The 20,966-nt window shown below is 43.0% G+C and overlaps 1 long non-coding RNA gene across 1 annotated transcript in view; it reads right to left on the bottom strand.

Annotated features, from left to right (window-relative positions):
• The window catches only part of LOC142150963 (uncharacterized), a 39,658-nt gene extending 19,282 nt beyond the window's left edge, over nucleotides 1-20,376 (bottom strand). The window contains exon 1 of the long non-coding RNA XR_012691114.1: nucleotides 20,245-20,376. This is a non-coding gene — a long non-coding RNA (uncharacterized LOC142150963). The remainder of the gene's footprint in view (nucleotides 1-20,244) is intronic.
• Nucleotides 20,377-20,966: the final 590 nt, after the last annotated feature.

The following is a 20,966-nucleotide window of genomic DNA, read 5'->3' on the forward strand; positions in this document are numbered from 1 at the left end:
TTCGGTCCTATGCAGATCTCAGTTCTTATTCCTTCAGCCATCAGACCTGTTCCTCCCCGTGCAAAGCTATCAGTTCCACTGCAATCAGAAGCATGGAGCTTAGATTCAGAAGATGATGGTGATGCAGTTTCCTAGAATAAATGGAGCAAAAATCAAAGAGAGTTTGTTGTTTTTGTTGGTCCACAAATACGAGAGATAGGAAGATTTTGAGAGAAGCTTGAACGAGTCTGATGCAGCTGAATGGGGATCATTCCAAAAAGTTGTGAAAATCTTTCTGGGAAACAAGAAGTCCGAGAACTTCAAAGAACTGGTCAGTGACCATCTTAAAATCTACAGAGAGCTGGGATGCAATATGTCTTTGAAAATAATTTTTTTTGGATTCGTGATTGGACTTTTTCCCCAAAAATCTTGGAGATGTAAGTGACGAATATGGTGACACTTCCACCAGGAAATATCAACGATGGAAACTCGCTACCAAGGAAATTGGAATCCAAATATGCTTGCAGACCACTGCTGGACATTAAAAAAGGATGTTTCTCAAGCTAAATACAGCAGAACAACCGCTAAAACTTTTTGAGAAAATTGCATATGTATTATATTGTGAATATTAAAAGGAAAATCCAAATGTAAATTCTTTTTAAAAGCATGTTACTCTAAAACCTAGCCCTCCGCATAAATTTGGCAAACAGATTTGAAAGAAGTGCAAAAAATACTATAACAAACACCCTATGAGATCAATTTATCATTCGTAAAGTACAATTTTGAAGATAAGTGTAATTAAAACTCGTTTTATTCAACTGATCAAGAAAAACTGAAAAAGTATATTTATATTTGTATCTACATTGTTCACAGGGATAATCCAAACAATGGCACGAATTCAGAAAATAAATGTTAAAAACCCTGCAAAGCACTATTAGCCAGTAATTCACACATTATGAGATTATTTGAACAGTTAGAGTTGGACATAAAGGTGTGATTTGCTGCACTGGGAATGCACTAAAAGAAAGGGCTGAAAGGTAAATAACTTGCTCTTGAGGCCCCCTGTGCTTGGAGAGGCAGATCAGGGACATGTACACACAAGTTCAGAACAGTAAGGACATGCACACATACATGTAGCACAGTCCCCTGGATATGCATCCTAGGAAACCTGTACCTAACACCTATTGTTAGAATAAATTAGATGGCGTGCCCCTACTCCAAATTACCTGGGCTGGGCACCACTAAAGCACAGCGGCAACAACCGTGGGGTCCCCTTCAACAGCACTAACCTGTAGTAGAATGCGCTAAGCTGCTCACAACAGAGAGACCTGCAGTCTGGGATCCCCCTGTCATCATGTGAATTAGCCCCAGCCTGATCAGCACATAAATCCCTAGGGGAATCAGTCTCACAGAAAAAGTGTGGCCCCCGCCATCCCCATGTTGAATAGCACTGGGGGTCTTCCTGGAACCAGCTTAATAGCTATACATTAAAAATAGATTAAATGCTATTGTGGAGGCCCTGACAGCTACTGAATTACTATTTCCCTTAGACCCTACACCAGGGAGGCCTGGAAGACCCCCAGTAATATTGTCATGGCTCCATTCCCATCGAAGGTTGGCTCATATCTCAAAAAACCTCAACCTTCTGGCAATAACAGAAACATGGCTCATGCAATCAGACACTGCCTCACCTGCAGCACTTTCACATGGTGGCCTCCATCTCACCCACACCTCCAGACCTGAAGGCAGACAAGGAGGTGGGGTTGGACTACTTCTCTCCCCACAGTGCACATTCACAGTTCTACCAAATGTCCCATCACTCACGTTCACATCTTTTGAAGTACATGCTATTCGCATTTTTAATCCATTCTCCCTACGTGTTGCGGTGATCTATCGTCCCCCTGGAGCACACCAACAATTTATTGAGGATTTCTCTGCATGGCTTCCTCACTTCTTATCTTCAGACATCCCCACCATCATCATGGGTGACTTCAACATCCCCATTGATAACCCACCTTCCAAGGCTGCTTCCAAACTACTCTCTCTAACATCCTCACTTGACCTCTACCAGTGGATTGAATCATCTACTCATAAGGATGGCCACTGCCTTGATCTTGTTTTCTCTAGACTATGCTCAGTTTCTAATTTTATTAATACACCCTTCCCCCTCTCGGATCATCACCTTATCAGCTACACTCTCACCCCCACTGCTCTAACCTCTCTACTGTCTAACTCAACCAAGCCTCCTCATACTCGTAGAAATCTTAATTCTATTAATCTTCAACAATTTTCCACCTCTCTCCAACACCTTCTCTCCCCTATCTCTACATTCTCATCCCCTGAGATGGCAGTACCTCATTTTCACCTAACCTTAGCAACGGCCCTTGATCAAGTGGCTCCAGCGACACTACATACTACACGTCGACTTCGATGTCAACCGTGGCACACCAAAGCAACACGAAATCTTCAAAAACTGTCCCGTAAAGCAGAACGTCACTGGCGTAAATCTCGAAGCTCTGATGACTTCTTCACATATACTTCTGTCTACCACTCCTATCGAAATGCTCTGGACACTGCAAAACAAACATACTTTCAATCTCTTATCTATGCTCAGGCTTCTAACCCCAAACGTCTTTTCAATACATTTAATCATCTTCTCAATCCTCCCACCCCGAACCCTCCATCTACTATCAGTGCTCAGGATCTTGCTTCCTACTTCAAGGACAAGATTGACAAGATCAGACTAGAAATGGTATCCTCTTCCTCAACAAGCCATCAGCTCAATTCCTTCCCACTACCCTCTGACACCCTCTCTTCATTTCACCCCACAAATGAAGAGGAAATTTCTACGCTCTTCTTATCTTCCTACTCTACCTCCTGTCCTCTTGATCCTATTCCCTCGCAAATTGGTAGATCCCTGTCTTCTGTGCTCATTTCACCTCTAACTCAAATCTGTAATCTCTCACTCTCTAATGGCATCTTTCCATCACTATACAAGCATGCAGTGATTACTCCTATTCTAAAAAAACAAAACTCCGACCCAAACTTTCTCTCAAATTACCGTCCCATCTCTCAGCTCCCTTGCCCCTCCAAGCTTCTAGAGAGACTTGCCTACACTCGCCTCACACGCTTTCTTTCCGCAAACAACCTGTTGGATCCTCTTCAGTCTGGCTTTCGTTCTCAACACTCCACAGAGACTGCGCTGACCAAGGTTGTTAATGATCTGATCACTGCTAAGACTGAACGCCATTACTCTCTCCTAATTCTCCTGGATCTCTCGGCTGCATTTGACACCGTTGACCACTCTCTTCTCATACAAACGCTGCAATCCCTAGGTCTTCTAAGACACAGTTCTATCCTGGTTCTCATCCTACCTCTCTAATCGCTCTTTCACTGTTAATTTCTCTGGAGCCACCTCTGCTCCGCTTCCCCTATCATTTGGAGTACCACAAGGCTCGGTGCTAGGTCCTCTGCTGTTCTCTATCTATACCGCTTCTCTTGGAAATCTAATAAGTTCCTTTGGCTTTCAGTATCATCTCTATGCGGATGATACCCAAATCTATCTATCCTCTCCTGATATCTCGACATCTGTGTTGTCTCGTGTAACTGACTGTCTTTCTGCCATATCATCTTGGATGTCTTCTCGTCAACTCAAACTTAATCTTTATAAAACAGAGTTAATAATATTCCCACCCACCAACAAGAGCATACCTGACATTTCTATCTCTGTTGATAACATGACCATAAATCCCACCCCACAAGCTCGCTGCCCAGGTGTAATCCTTGATTCACGCCTATCCTTTGTTCCCCACATTGACTCTATATCTAAATCATGTTACATACATCTAAAGAACATTTCCAGAATCCGCACATATCTCACACAAGACACTGCTAAAACCTTAATTCATGCACTTATCATCTCCCGCATTGACTATTGCAATTCTCTCCTTACTGGTCTTCCCAAAAACAGACTCAAACCCCTAAAATCTATTTTGCATGATTCGGCAAGACTGATTTTCCTTGCAAATAGCTATTCCTCTGTTGAATCACTCTGTATGTCTCTACACTGGCTGCCTGTCTTCTACCGAATCCAATATAAAATACTTTTACTAACCTACAAGGCCATCAACAAAGCTGCACCAACATATATCTCCTCTCTTGTCTCAAAATATCTCCCAACTCGGCAACTCCGTTCTGCAAAAGATCTGCGTCTCTCATCCACCCTCATTACATCCTCCCATTCCCGGTTACAGGACTTTTTTCAGGCTGCACCCACTCTATGGAACTCTCTCCCTCGCACAATTAGACTCTCCTCTGGTCTACAAACTTTCAAGCGTTCTCTGAAAACCTACCTATTCAGACAAGCTTATAATATTCCTCAACCACCCTCTTAACCTCACTACCTTTAGCCATTTACACAATTTAACAGAAGACAACTACCCCCGGACCAACATTGTTGTGTGACAGGATCATTTAGTTTATGAGTCACCTTACCTTTGCAGTCTGGCTGGGCCAAGATGCAAAATGTATACTTAACCTCATGTGTCAATCTCCCATTGTCCCATAGATTGTAAGCTTGCGAGCAGGGCCTTCTCACCTCTTTGTCTGTTTTACCCAGTTTGTTTATTAGTTTATTACGTTTGTCCCCAATTGTAAAGCGCTACGGAATATGTTGGCGCTATATAAATAAATGATGATGATGATATTATAACAGGGCATGGTTATAACATAGAGGGGCAGGGTTCTCCCTAGAAAATGTTGTCAGTCGGGTGGCATTAAGAAGTGTGGGGGCAGTTGTAATACTTTTCAATAGTGCTGAAAATTTTTGAAACTTATTGCCCACACCTGTCAGGACTGGTCAGGAGTGGTCTAACACACACACTGCTGGCTGTAGAGATCACATAGTGCCTGTTCCAAAAGGAAAAACAAGGGTTTATGCTATTATAATAGGACTCTGTGGGGTTACAAGAGCCGGGTGGGAAATAAAACAGTCGGGTGGAGCACCCAGGAAATAGGTGCTGGGGAGAATACTGGAGGGGCGGGAAATGATGAAGTGATCACACCTACAGCGACCTAGGAGGATGCCTACTCTTCCGGGAGGCCTCACCGAAATTCCGGGAGAGTAGACAAGTATGATCGCAAGATACATGCAACTCATAATTCACAACACACTGCCAGCCCAAAAGGAGTGCTTAGTATGTACTGCAATCATCTGACATGATAACAGCCCTGGAGGTAATTGATCAAGCTGCGAGTTTGAAAAAAAAGGGAGATGTTGCCTATAGCAACCAATCAGATTCCAGCTGTCATTTATTTTGTACATTCTACAAAATGACAGCTTGTCTGATTGGTTGCTATAGGCAAAATCTCCACTTGTTTTAAACTCGCAGCTTGATCAATTTACTCCCAGGTAGAGAGCTTAGTATGTACAGCAATCTCTCGGCACAGTACAAGCTCACATGTAGTACTTAGTATATACACCCAGCTCAGGGCACACTACCAGACCACACAGAGTGCACAGTATGTTCAGCCTTCTCGTGGCACACTGCCTGGATAACCACCTAAAGTGTCATAACAATTTAAAACCACACTAAATAAAGACATTTAAAAAGAAAAGGAAAATACATATATGTTGATATACAATACTGTAATGATACTATATAAATACATCATATATTATTTGCATGATCATATCTAAATAAGGAAGCTAAAAAACACTAACAACACATTGTATGTTCTAATGAATGTTTGAGAATGCATGCCAATGGGAGACCACCGACGCTGGAATAAAAGAGCCTGGGAAGTTTCACAGGGAGCATGCATCCAGATCTACAAGAAACAATTTAGAGGGAGATTCTCATTAAGCCCATATGGAGCCACTGTATTTAAGAGATGTATTCAAGTAGATTCCAATTACATTAATTTATTATCTCTATCTCTACCTCTAAACAATGGTGGAACATGGTCAATAATTTTATACAGGAGCATAGCCATATTGTGTCTAGCATTCAAAAAATGTCTACTAACTGGTTGTTCACTGCTGTGTTTTTCGGTGGCCATTTTTACAGCTGATCCGTGAAGACCCATGCTTTCTTTGAACTCCCGAGATGTTTTGCCCATTTGTAAAGTATATATATATATATATATATATATATATATATATATATATATATATATATATATATATATGCACACATATATACACACATATTTTTACAGTCAAGACCAAAAGTTTTGAGAGCGTTGTTAGTAAAAGAGATGTTTATTTCTGAGACCAAGGGAAGAAATTTGTTTGTGTTTTAACCTTGCTAGAGGAAATGCATTATTTCTGATGTATATATCTGATACAATAAGCCTTTGTTTAGAATGTCTTTTGTATATCTTGGTGTAAGGAAATGACTTGCTTAGGGTTTGAAACTTTTCTTGGGGAACTCTTTTATTTGGAGGAAATGTGTATTCTGCAAATGTTGGAACAAAGCACCCATGCTAATCTTATGTTAATTAGTCCTTTAGATGTGAGTGTCCAATGCCCCTTAAAGGGAAAGGAAGGGGTAAAGGAAGGGGTAATTAGATTTGCTGTCAGATGTCCACTGTGTACAAAATAAGAAGCAGGAAATCACAGAAAAGTTTTAGGATATCACAGATAAGTGTAAATATTGTTAGCTTTACATTGCATGTAAATCCATGTTTGGGTAAACAAATTGCATCCTGATTATAAAAATATCCTGTAAGGCTGTGTCTAAAACTGTATAAAAAGAGAGTCCTTGTAAACTGAAATGTATCCTTCTGATTTTCCATCTGACCTGACCACTGATACCTTTAATCAGTGTAACTGTCCTTGTCAGGACACCTGAGCGAAAATAAACATCATTCTCTGCTTCAAGACCCTGCTTGACAACTTCTTCAATATTGCTGTAATTCTGTGAACTACAGATTAGACCCTGAATCTAATCTGTCCTCTGGTTGTTCTGAAGTTTGGACCCAGCAGTAAGCGGTCAGGGGTACCAGCCCAAGTGTACCAGCACAGGAGTACACTAGCAGCAACAGTTACCCAGAAGGAACGTGGTTCTGGATGCCATAAAGGAGTCCAATGATGGCAGCTGGCTCCTCCTACTGCGGCAGGAGGGGCGTATTTGGAATAACGAAAGGGGATGGTGGCAAAGTAAGCCCAGCCGGTTCCCAGCAACAACAGACAGGGTGGCATAGGCGGTCCATCCTGTCACACTCAGTTTTTATGATGGCAATTTTTTGCCATGACAATGAACTTTATCCCAAAAGCAACATTTCTACTGCATTTCAGCCATGCCACAAAAGGACCAGCTGACATCAGGGGATAAATGTATCAAGCTGAGAGTTTTCCAGCAGGTTTGAAAAGTAGAGATGTTGCCTATAGCAAACCAATCAAATTCTAGCTATCATTTTGTAGAATGTACTAAATAAATGATAGCTAGACTCCGATTGGTTTTTCAAACCCGCCGGAAAACTCTCAACTTGATACATTTACCGCCAGGTCACTGATTCTCTCGTTAACACAGGTGAAAGTGTTGACAAAGACAAGGCTGGAGATCACTCTGTCATGCTGTTTGAGATACAAAAAATAGACTGGAAGCTTTAAAAGCAGGGTGGTGCTTGAAAGCATTGTTCTTCCTCTGTTGACCATGGTTATCTGCAAGAAAACATGTGCAGTCATCATTGCTTTGCACAAAAAGGGCTTCACAGGCAGGGATATTGCTGCTAGTAAGATTGCACCTAAATCAACTATTTATCAGATCATCAAGAACTTCAAGGATAGAGGACCAATAGTTGTGAAGAAGGCTTCAGGGCACCCAAGAATGACCAGCAAGCACCAGGACCATCTCCTAAAGTTGATTCAGCTGCGGGATCGGGGCACCACCAGTGCAGAGCTTGCTCAGGAATGACAGCAGGCAGGTGTAAGTTCATCTGCACGCACAGTGAGGCGAAGACTTTTGGAGAATGGCCTGGTGCCAAAGAGGCCAGCAAAGGAAAAACATCAGGGACAGACTGCAATAGGTACAGAGAATGGACTGCCGAGGACTGGGGTAAAGTCATTTTCTCTGATGAATCCCCTTTCAAATTGTTTGTGGCATCCGGAAAAATGCTTGTCCAGAGAAGGTAAGGTGAGCGCTACCATCAGTCCTGTGTCATGCCAACAGTAAAGCTTCCTGAGACCATTCATGTGTGGGGTTGCTTCTCAGCCAAGGGAGTGGGCTCATTTACAATTTTGCCTAAGAACACAGCCATGAATAAAGAATGGTACCAAAACATCCTCCAAGAGCAACTTCTCCCAGCCATCCAAGAACAGTTTGGTGACGAATGATGCCTTTTCCAGTATGATGGAGCACCTTGCCATAAGACAAAAGTGATAACTATGGCTCTGGGATCACAACATCGAAATTTTGGGTCCATGGCCAGGAAAATCCCCAGACCTTAATCTCATTGAGAACTTCTGTTTAATCCTCAAGAGGCGAGTGGACAAACAAAAACCCACAAATTCGTAGTTCCGGTATTTCTGATCTGCGCTAATAATCTCTATGCTCTAGCAAATGCTCCAAGGTGGTTTAGATTTTGTTAATCTTTTTAATTTTTTAAACGGACTTTATCAAGTCCGTGAAAAAGCTTAGCACCAGCGATTAACTCTAGACATAATGTAATCCGCTTTCAGCAACTGAGTCATCAAAGTTATTACTACAGCAGTGTTGTAATGAAAATTGGTTACAACAGCGATATTTTATTCCTACATTATTATAAAGCTTTTGGAAACACTATGGATATAAATGATAAATAAGAATCCATAAGTGATTAGGAGGACATTCAGAATACTGCAGTTTCGTTTTAGTACACAATCTGCGATTAATTTAAACACACTCCAAGCGGTGGTTTTGTAGAATCATAGTTATTGTGATATAAACCAAGGATTAATTTAGGAATAAAGGAACGTAGAGCAACCGAAGAAATATATAGGGAGCTACTGCAATTCAAACTGATAAATTTGCCTTTATATCAATGAGATATATGTGTTATAGATTTTTGTTATAAAGATTGGAGACTAATCGGTGCATCCAGTTATTTTATTACATTTATTGTCACTTATTCACTTGCATATTTTGCTGACTTTTAACCTATGATGTTCTTTAGCATTGAATAATAAAAGCTATATTTTAATTATCTTTCACTTATAAACTGATGGATTATTAATTTGGAGTAAAGTGTGCATCAATTCTAAAATAACCTTCTGTTCCTCTTCAAACTAGTTTTCAGCAAGAATCAGACAATTTAAACTTATCCTCACCCACCGCAGAGAGCAGAAAGCTTATTGATGGCTTTCTCTTTAATGCTTCCTGCAGTCCTCTGTGCTTTAATCAGGACACTGTATGCTAAACATGTGGCGGGCTTGCAGAAGACAAATCTGAATGATCTCAATGGTATTTAGAATAACAATGATCCTGTTTACTTTTAAAATAAAGAAATACAGAATGACATGTTACACAAATAAATATCTCCAGGCTCCAATGAAGATCACTAAGCCTGATGACGCCTCATGGTGCCAGGCAGTTTCCCCTTGTCGTAGCCAACTGTTTCCTGCTTGGAGGTCCGGCTTTCCTACTGATCACCCAGAAGGACAGTCTCCGATCATATATACACCAGAGAATCGGTGTATTATGTGTATTATTATTTCAGGTTATTAGGTACATTTTGCCATTGCTATTACCTGCAATATTGTATGCATTAGAAATATTAAGAATATTGCCATATTGTGTAAAAATAACAGGACAGCAAAAGTCATTTTGCTTGTGTTAGCTGATGCAATTACCATTTGTCTCAAATGTCCATTGTTATGAGGTGAGGCTTAGATTTGGTTTGTAATCAGAACAATGTCTGAGTTAACTAGATAGCAGTCCAAGTTAACTAGCTAGGTCAACAGGTAATCTGAGAGGTAATGAGGTTAGAACTTCTAATGATAGCAATGTGCCTCCACAGTAACATATTGTCTGAAATAGCATTGGGAAATGTATTAATATGTATCAGTATAAATATTATTGTATCAAAATACATCATACATGCCAACTCTCCTGGAATGTCTGGGAGACTTCTGAATTCCGAGTAGGTCTCCCGGCATGGAGTTGTGTATGGGCGGTGGGGGAGGGCCTTTGTGAATTGTGGCATTACCTGCTTTGGGTCTTTTTTACCACTGTAAAAAGAGACCAAAAACAGGCATTACATCATCATTTGCTTCACAAATTGCCCCACCCCCTTCCGCCATCACTCTACACCCCACTTCAGTGATCTCCCGTATGGAGCCAGTCAAAAGTAGGCAAGTATGAAATATATCAGACTCAGATTGTGTAACACTGCTGATACAATGTGTCAAATGTCTTGTTGTTTCACGCAAGCGTGAAGTGTCATTCCCTGATGTTATATTTTAACCCTTTGTTTAGTGTATTCAGCTAAATAGCTAATTGAGTCAAGCCATTACATTGTATAATCAAGGTAACAGAGACTGTATGTCTAACAGTTAAAGTGTCCACTGATAGACCCCTGCTGTAAGGGGCAGGATTGAGACATTTGACCCTACTCCCTTTGTATACAGCCAAGAATACAGGGAGAGCAGAATGTCAAGAGAGCTATTCAAGCTTGGAGGATCCTGGTGTACAAGACATCAGCATAAAGGACTCTGGGCCAGGCATCGTGGTGCCGCTGGAAGAAACCCTACCAGGACAGGGTCTGTGTGAGCCAGTATCCCAAGATGGGGGACAGCATAACTGTCTAGCTAAACGGTAGTGGTAATATTTGCGGGAGGATAAGACTTTGATGAATACTGAGATTATTATTTTTGAGTGCTCACTGAAAGAGGCTGCTGGAGGATAGATGCTACCATTTACCCTGTATCTTGTGAACGTCTGGTGGTGTTGTGCTGTCGTAATGAAGCCTTATTTTGGATATATTCTGGTCTACTCGAGTGAGTTGAATACCACAGAGGGTAACTGCCAATCCAGCTAAGGGTGGTATCATCATATACTCTTGTCCCAATCCAATTTTAATTTTTAGTAAATCTACTCTTCAATGTTTACCCAGTCCTGACCTGATTAGGACTGCCTGATTTCTACAAAACATTCACTTCAACCCTTGACATTCAGCTCCAAGCACAAAATATACTCTGATTATTCAAACCACACCATAGCACAGCAAACATATCCGCTATCTGCAAAAAGTGATCCTGCACTGCTGAGCACCAATGGAGGAAATCTCACTTCTATCCCGACTTCCTTCATTATAAGTTCATCCTTTCATCTTACAACACCGCCCTTTCAGTTGCCAAACAATGTGACAGGATGGGCTTGTTTTGCCACCCGGTGTTGGGCTTTGGAGAGAGAGGCCTTACACAGTTTATCTGGGTTTCCCTTTATGATCAGTAAACAGCTGTTACTGGCCACTACTACAGGTATCACCTGCCATCCCACTTGCTAATTATGAATGCCAACTGCGCACTAGTTGTAGGACAGTGCTGCCACCACCAGGTTACTTCACTGGCACCTGCAGCTGGTATAGCTGCTGCAGCACATCTTTGCTGCGGGCAAAATGAGGACACAGACGCTGGGTTCAACACAGAACAGATGGGGAGCTTCTATCTGTTCACAAGACACAACAGGCAATAGAAATAAGGTAGATACTTGAAGCAGTGGTGGTTTATTGGTCTTTTGTCCTTGCTAAATGTACATCTAACATGGACAAATCAGATCTTTTTATATAGATCTGGACACAAAATCTGAAGTATTCCAGCCTCCAACAGTTAACAAATCATGGTTGATTCATGCAGATAGCATATGAATCAGCCTGGAGAGGTTTCACACCATTAAGATTTTTGCTAGTGGAAGGGGGAGTGTACTTTCCCCCTATCCATGAGCTGTCAGCCTTCAAGCCTTCTCTAGTGTGACCAAGACTAGGGTTAAAGAAATATTTCTAGGGCTGCCTCCCTCCGTAGCTGAATTTGGCTGCACCTCTTGGAGCTTCAGGATGCTTCCTTGCAGGCTGGAACTCCCAGGTTTCCCCGTGCCCCCTGAATTAATTTGAGTAAAGGAGGAACTACTGCAAGTCCCTTTGGTGGGATCTCTGCTCTCTTCCCCACTGTATGCCGACATCTTTAACATGTCTCTCCCCACTGGCATATTTCCACCCCTCTTAAAACATGCACTCATCTCACCAATTTTAAAGAAAACCTCTGCCAGGCACTGTCCCCACTGTACATGGATGTCCGCATGTTCCTTCCGGCCTCGCCAGGCCAGCTCAGCATCTTCAGACGCATGTGCACAGCACACGTCCCGTTGCTCTTAGCTCTGATCTTAGTGGTCAGTAACATCACTGACTGTCAGGGGCTTATTCAATCATTCTGACCCCTATAAATAGAGGAGGCTCTGATGCCTTTAGATTACCAGAGTATTAGGTGATTTCCTAACTCCAGCACACTTCCTGTTCCTGCTTCCAGTCATCTCCTGTGCCCTGCTACAGCGCTCCCTCTGGCTCCAGACCCGGCTTGACTCCTGACAACTCCTTTGTATTCTGATTTGGCTCTTACACTCCTTCCTGGTTTGACCTTTAGCTTCCTCTGACCATTCCAAGACTACAATTCAGTAATTATGTGTACCAGCTGGTTTTGAACATGGATTGTCTAACTATTCTATGTTCACCTACTACTTCGCCGATGACTGACCTGGAGAACTGCGACCTGCGCATCCCTTGCAGCAAAGCCCATACCACCTTGCGAGGTTCCCTGGTGAACACAAGGGGTGCGTTTCATTCCCGGTCCTCCTAGCTTAGTGATGCTAATACTGGCAAGTAGCCTCCATCCTTCACCTGCTGCCGTGACATCCTTGTTTGACCCTTCCTCCCTCTCCAATTACCGCCTTATTTCTCTCCTCCACTTTACATCCACGTGGCTTCTGTACAACCTCGTAACTTACTTTCTAACCTCTCATTCCATTGTTGACTCCAGGTTTCCGCCCCCAACATACCAAATTTTAAGGGTCACTTGTCCATACTTATCCTCTTGTCTCTAACCAAAATGACCAGGAACTCCTACCTTCTGCGTAGGCAGCAATCAACATCATACCCTTCCACAAGCATAGGTTGTAGACAGTCCAAACTGTCTACAACCTTTAGTGTCTCAGCCTCTTGAAAAACCTCCCCTCCACTTCCATAACCTATTGGGGTACTAAAGGCCCTATTTTTTGGCAGTGTACACCTCCTCTTGACGAACTAAATTGCTGATTCATTCTTCAGTACCTCTACATTCAAAACACGCAAATCTAGCTCTCCTCCCCCCTCTGTACTATATAATAAAAACAACTGTAACTGCTATCACGCCATGGATGCCCCAAAGCTACCTAAGGATCAACAAGTCCAAAACAGAGCTTATCATCCCTTTTCTGTCTCCCAGGTCTTCTTCTTACTGTCAACCTTGATTCTGGTCTTTCTCCCAGTCCTGTTGCCTTCATTGATGAGAAGAAGGTGTCAGGTTACTGAAACTAGGGGCCTGAACCATGCTTGAACATACGTCCATTTGAGTAGTGTGTCATGCGTGAAATACCTCTGAACACAAATGACACTTAACTCTGCCTACGACTTGAGAGGTGGTATGGGGGAGGGAAGGTGCAGACTAATGTTGGCCATGTACAGTACATGCAGATGTCACCTAGTCAAATCCTGGTTTTTTTATAAGTATGCTTGGTTTGAGTCATATTTGCACCAGCTACTGGGTCTGGTACACAGTAACGCAGGAAATGCAGAACGTAGTCAAACAAGCCAGAGGTCTGTACACAGGAAGAGCAGAGAGTAGTCAGCCGAGAAATAGGTCTGGTGCCCAGGAATCAACTGAGGCTACAGGGAGGCATGAGGGCACAGAATGCTGGAACAGGGTGTATACGAGTTTCTCTGTCACCGAACGAGTGTCAGAGCGGAGTTTAAATTCAACATGCAGTCATAAGACTGCCGATATCCAAAAGCAATTTCAGATGCAGAAAACGAGGATGGCGCTGTAACGTAGAGAGGTAAGTTCATGACAAGGATCCCCTATTGATAGTACTAAGGGAACGGGTCAGCATTAAAATTGTATAAACATAAATTGGTATTTTAAGAGCATACAGAACAGTTGAACAGCCTGAGATGCATGAGAACATCTCAGTCTGCCACTGTTTCTATTCCAGCCTCTGTTACAAATCCTGACAGTACTAGTTACAGAGCCTGACCCAATGGGTACAGGATTTATCCGTTGAGGTAACTGCTCTGGAAGAATTATTCAGAGACCCTCAAATTGCTGCTTCACGAGTCCTACAATCTAACATTTTCAAACATTTAAAAGAAAACAGACCTGTTGAAGACTATTGAGTGGAGTCCAGGCAGCAGTCCACTGAATGTAGTTTGAATGACCCAGCAGTTTAGTTAATATGTATTGAGTCTATGAGCAGATTAAGGTTTTTCTGTTACAGTTTCCAACTCCTGATAGTTTTGAGACTTTAATGCAGTTGTATACCAATAAGGATAGATGCATAAAAGACAGGACAGTTGAGCGTGATTTTCACTTCACTACATCCTCATATCATGGAGCCTATGCAGATTTGGACATTACGGTTGTTAGCTGAGGAGAAAGAGAGGCTTAGATCAACAGGCCTCTACATGTAATTTGTAGAAGATTTGAGATATGTACAAGGAAGTACATCTAGCTCTACAGGTATTTCCTTACACACAGAACACATTGTTAGTGCCTATCAAGTTAAGAAACGATTTCTCTTTTCCTGTGACGCTGGGATTTTCCATTATATACACATAATCCAGTGATTAACTGGAAAGAGAAAGAGATAGTAAGATGGGGTGGGGAGTGTAAGAATGTATGTTTATCCTGCACGTATTAAGATTGTTCCTGTACAATATGTCAAATTTAACTGTGTTCTGCAAAAAATTGCAAGAATTTGACTGTACCATTGAACTCATGTCATGCTCTAAATTTCAACCATTTTTTTTATTATCCAACCGTGAGCCCCTGGCCATGAAAACAAGGAGAAACATATCAGAATTTGGAATGAGGATTTATTAGACATCGCCAGTGGGGAACTGGATTTTTTTTTTGGTAAACAAAGATGGGGAATTACCCCCATGTATATACAGGGGGCTTAAACAAAGAAGACCCTCTTCCATCAATCTCTGAGCTCTTTGACCAAATTCAGAGAGTTATAGTATTCTCTGACATTGACCTTTGAGGGCATATAATTTTATAAGGATCAAAGAAGAGGATACTTGGAAGACAGCATTTAATATCCATGCAGAGTATTAGGAGTACTCAGTGTTGCCTTTCTATAACTGGAATTCCCTTCCACTCCCTATCAGACTCTCTCACAGCCTTCAAATCTCTGAAAACCCACCAGAGCTTACCCTACTCCCACCTATACTACCCACGTTAATGCTCTCTCACAACTGTCCCAATCTCCACTCGGAGCCAAACTCGCTCCTGTTGTTTCAGATGTGCTTTCTTCCAAATAGAACGCAAGTTCTCCAATACCACTTTTATACTGCTGCCCTGGCAATATCCCGGGTATATGAACTTGGGATATTGCCGGGGTACAGGCTCCCAGACAGGCAAAATCCCGGGTTGACCGAGTTCACACTGAACTCGGGCAGACCCGGGTCTGACAAAAAAAACAAAAAAACAAAAAAAAAACAAAGCAGAAATTGAAAAAAAAAAAAAAGAATTAAAAAGTCATTTTACCTTAGTATTTCCTCATCGCTGCCTTACGAATGTATAATTTAATCCAGGCGTAGGGTCCGCTATTTCCGCTTTGAATGCATAACTTTCTCCCCGACCAATAGGAATGACGTAATTTCTTCATGTTACCTGCCGGATAGGCAGCGATGAGGAAATATTAAGATAAAAGGACTTTTTTATTCTTTTGTTTTTTTATAAATTCAACTTCAATACTTTTTTTTTTTTTTTTTACACTAGTCGGTGAGACCCGGGTTGAAAAACCCAGGTCTCACCGATCATAGTGCAGGCGTGACGGACCCGGGAATTCCCTCACCAAAAGACCCAGGTCTAATTCCCAGGTCAGCCGACCTGGACCCGGGAAAATCCGGATAGAGTGTCACGGTTGTCTTGGCCGAGCTGTGGATCCCCAGACTCTGCTGGATATGACAAGGCTCACTTACAGGTGCGGAGACTAACGGGTAGGTGGTATTCACCAGGATCCCCCGCAAGGGAATATGGTCTTAGCGGCACCTATCCCGCAGGTCGCCGCCCTGTGAGAGAGTATACAGCAGAGAGGCACGGAGGACCCAGGAGATGATGGGAGACAGACACTAACACCAGAAGGTAAGTGGTGGAGATACTGGAACAGCGGTGGTTCAATGCTAGCCACAGAGAGGCGAGCAGGCTGACCCAACGGTTGTAACTCAGGACAACAGCTGATGAGTCACAGGAACAGCGGTAGCTCAGAGAGGCAGTGGAGATAGAACCGAAGCTGACACAATGTAGTAACTCAGGAGGTAGTACCAGATACTGGAACAGCGGTAGTTCAATGCTGGCCACAGAGATAAGAGCAGGCTGATGCAGCGGTGGTAACTCAGGACAACAACTGAGGAGTCACAGGAACAGCTGTAGCTCAGAGAGGCAGTGAAGATAGAACCGAAGCTGACACAATGTAGTAACTCAGGAGGTAGTAGCAGAGATACTGGAACAGCGGTAGTTCAATGATGGCCACAGAGATGAGAGCAGGCTGATACAACGGTAGCAAGACACGGAGGAAGCAGGAGCCAGATTCTACTGCTGCAGGAAGTGAGCTTGAAGAACAGGCGCCAGACAGATAAATACAGGTGGTTTAAATAGCGCTCCATGATCCTGCGGCCAATGAGGGAAGAGAAGAGGTTTCAAAGGAGGACTGCGGTTCTGCATATGCGCATGTCCGAGATGGTGCTCGTAATGGAACTGATGCCATGATATGCCGGGACCACCGCCGGCGAGAAGGTACAGACGCTGGTACTCATATGCGGGGTCTGGAGCGTGACATAGAGACTACAGTATGAAAGGGGTATAATTGGCAGGGCCATCCATGTGTGCATTTATTTTGTCTACCTTGTATGTCCATGTTTTATATATGTCTTGTTTTCCCGGAGCACTGTGTAGCCTTACAAATAAATTATAATAACAGTAAAAATGAACACTTTTTATTTTACAGTATGGGTTTGTATGTTTCATGAGAAGCTGAATTGTTATTGAACAAATCATTAAGAAATGCATCCCATGAATTTTTCACATGGCCAACGATAATTTTAACTCTCTATTTAGCCCCTGCTATTTATTATTTGGAGCATTGCTTTCTAAAACGGCTAAGCAGTAATGTAATCTGACTAACTATTGGTTATGTCTATACCCTAGGTTCCCAAACTGTGCGCCACGGCTGCCAAGGCGCTGTCACAGGGGTGCCGTGGACAGGAAGAGAAGAAAAAATAAACAAAACAAAAAACTTACCAATCCGGCGGCGTGCGGGAGCCAGCATCCTCCTCCCTCCTCGAGTGTGACGTCATCACGCCCGACTTATTCAGGGAGAAGCGGCAGGAGAGAGGATGCTGGGTCCCGAGCGTCGCCGGATTGGTAAGTTTTATTTGTTTGTTTTTTCTTTTCCTGGCCACAGCGGGAGCAGAGCGAAGATGCAGAGGGGGCACAACGCAGATGCAGGGGGCGCAGAGTGTGTGGATGCAGGGGGCACAACGCAGATGCAGGGGGCGCAGAGTGTGTGGATGCAGGGGGCACAACGCAGATGCAGGGGGTGCAGAGTGTGTGGATGCAGGGGGCACAACGCAGATGCAGGGGGTGCAGAGTGTGTGGATGCAGGGGGCACAACGCAGATGCAGGGGGCGCAGAGTGTGTGGATGCAGGGGGCACAACGCAGATGCAGGGGGTGCAGAGTGTGTGGATGCAGGGGGCACAACGCAGATGCAGGGGGTGCAGAGTGTGTGGATGCAGGGGGCACAACGCAGATGCAGGGGGCGCAGAGTGTGTGGATGCAGGGGGCACAACGCAGATGCAGGGGGTGCAGAGTGTGTGGATGCAGGGGGCACAACGCAGATGCAGGGGGCGCAGAGTGTGTGAGTTGTAAATTATTCTTCGACAGAAATATAATTGAAAAAATTTATAAAAAAAATTATTTTCCCTTGGATTTATGTGTATTATTTTTGCATATAACTTAATAAGTATTTCTGTCCTGACCTAAATACTTATTACGTTTTTTTGACTACTTATAAAATGGGACTGCTCGGTAGTTATTTTGGAGGGGTGCCTTGAAAAGATTATGGAGACTCGAAGGATGCCACGAACTGCAAAAGTTTGAGAACCACTGGTCTATACGTTTGTATCCATACAGAGGGAGGGTGTACTATGATAGCTATTACATAGGTTTCTGAAATAGATAAAATAAAAGGTTCTAGCGTCAGTAAGGATTAGTGTTTAAGTCTAGGTATTAGCTAATTGTAGATAGCTAATTAGCTAAACGTTTGTCCCGAGTGTTGGTAAAGGGAGGTATGTAATAGGCAGCCTAGTACTTTACAACACTAGGCAGCCTTCTGAGGGACATGACCACAATATGTCCGCGGCCACATCCCGTCCCACTGGTGGGGACAGACGTGTTGAGAGATGTTACATAGGTTGACTAGGTGACAAGATACAGGGAATTCTGCAGTGCAGGACCCCCCAGCCATCAATGTCAACCAGCCCCAAGAGCGCATGCAGGCGGGGTTTCTGGAGACCCAGAAACCCCTCCTCTCCGCTAAGGAAGTGCCCCACATAGCAGCACTGTACTATATAGCAGCCGCGGCACTGTCAAAGAAGCGGCAGTGCTGTATTGCGGACGCTTCTTTGACAGTGCCGCGGTTGCTGTATAGTACAGTGTTGCCGAAACGGAGCTGCTGCGCATGCACCCGCTGTTTGGTTTTTTTAAAAAAAAAAAAAAATCCTGCGTGGGCCCCTGAGCCCTAGTGCATTCAGCACACGGCTGAAATCACTTGAGGAATGGGATGCAGGGAAAAAAACAACAGCAACAATAAAAACGCTGGGACCTGTGGTTCATCTATAAGATGAATACTGAATAAACACACAGACACTGTGACACCCCAGATCTCTTTCACCCCTTTCTCGTCCAGATCCACGTGGTGGGGGGTCCTCTCTCTTTCAAAACAAAAACAACTCCGCAAAGGGGTTAAACATTGACTTTGCGCGCAAAACACTCGCAATTAAACCATGCGACAGCGGTTGAGGGCGCAGGCACACTAATTATAAGGGGAAAACATATGGTGTGTGTCTGTATGTATGTATATGTACGTGTGTATATGTGTATATATGTGTATATATATATATATATATATATATAGACAAGTTAACCCGTGCATGATACTCATGCATTCTAGTCAAATCAAGCTACTTAAGGTCTTAGAAAGGTTCTTGTCATTTGGACCTAGCCCAGGCCTCCTCAGGGGAAGAGCGTTACTTCCCGACGCAAGCGGCCTTTTTAATGTGTGTTCATGAGGTAAAATTACCTCACGAAAATGAGTTTGACCCCTCAACTCGTAAATTTAGCCTTTACTACCCCTCCCACGGGGGGAAGGGGGGATGATGGAAGTTAACTGACTTGACTATTCTAATTTTTTTGTCAAATAATGTCAGTATACCAAATTTCAAGTCAATTGTATGAGCCCTTTCTGAGAAAATTGTTTTTTCCTTACACACACACACTAACACACACACACACACTAACGCACGCCTCTACACATGTGTGTTCATGAGGTAAAATTACCTCACGAAAATGAGTTTGAGCCCTACCAAATTTCAGCCCTTTTTGAATTTTTTTTCCCACACACACTAAGAATTTAGTAGGTCAGTGTATAACTCTGCCCAGCAGGTGGCGCTGCAGCTTGGTTTTTTTTCCCACACACACACAGACAGACGCCACTAAGCATTTATATATTAGATATATACATTTATATATAGATGTCTTTTTTATGTGGAGTGATGCACCCACAATTGTGGATTATTCCAGACACTGGAAACACCCACAATACAGACACTTTTCCTGCGCACCCTGTACTACTGGACACCATACTCTCACAGCGCTTTATACATGCCCCCATGTACAGACTATACCTCAGAGACATGAGAATACTTCATCTATCCTGACAGATAATACTCTACACAGTAATGTCGGGATAATTTACCTCATACACAGCGTCACAGCGTGTGAGGAGCCGAGACATGGACACTTCCCAGAGTTCACTGCGCGGTGTGTGACAAACACGTTGGTGACCGTTACCTGCGGGTTACCTCTGCGGATCGGCACTGGCGCCTGTGATTGGCTGAAAAACCTGCCGGTCAGCCGGGACACGACGCTATTGGTGAGAGCTGCTACAGGGGAAACGCGTCTATTGGCTGATGTCCGCGCAGAGGTGGATGGGAAGTGCAGTTCACGCTGTATGTAAGTCAGGACGTTCTCGTGAGACATAGAAGCTCCAGGACTACAACCTCCACAATGCCGCTGTGTACAGTGTGTGAGTCTCTTCTGTGGTTCTACAATACTACTATGTTTATTATGTGTGATTTATAACACTGTCTATGTGTGGTCATTTATATTATGTACTACAATGTACACCTAGTGTATAGTATGAGAACACATATACTACACTATATATATATATATATCTAGTATACAGTATGAGGACATTAGTGTGTGATATATACTACACTATATATATATCTAGTATACAGTATGAGGACATTAGTGTGTGATATATACTACACTATATATATATCTATTATAAAGTATGAGGATATCAGTGTGTGAATACTGCGTATATAATGATAATAATACTGGGTATACACTGATAATGATCACACTGCTCTGTATAATAATACTGAGTATACACTGATAATGATCACACTG

The sequence above is a fragment of the Mixophyes fleayi genome, chromosome 4, assembly GCF_038048845.1.
Source record: "Mixophyes fleayi isolate aMixFle1 chromosome 4, aMixFle1.hap1, whole genome shotgun sequence".
Taxonomy (NCBI): domain Eukaryota; kingdom Metazoa; phylum Chordata; class Amphibia; order Anura; family Limnodynastidae; genus Mixophyes; species Mixophyes fleayi.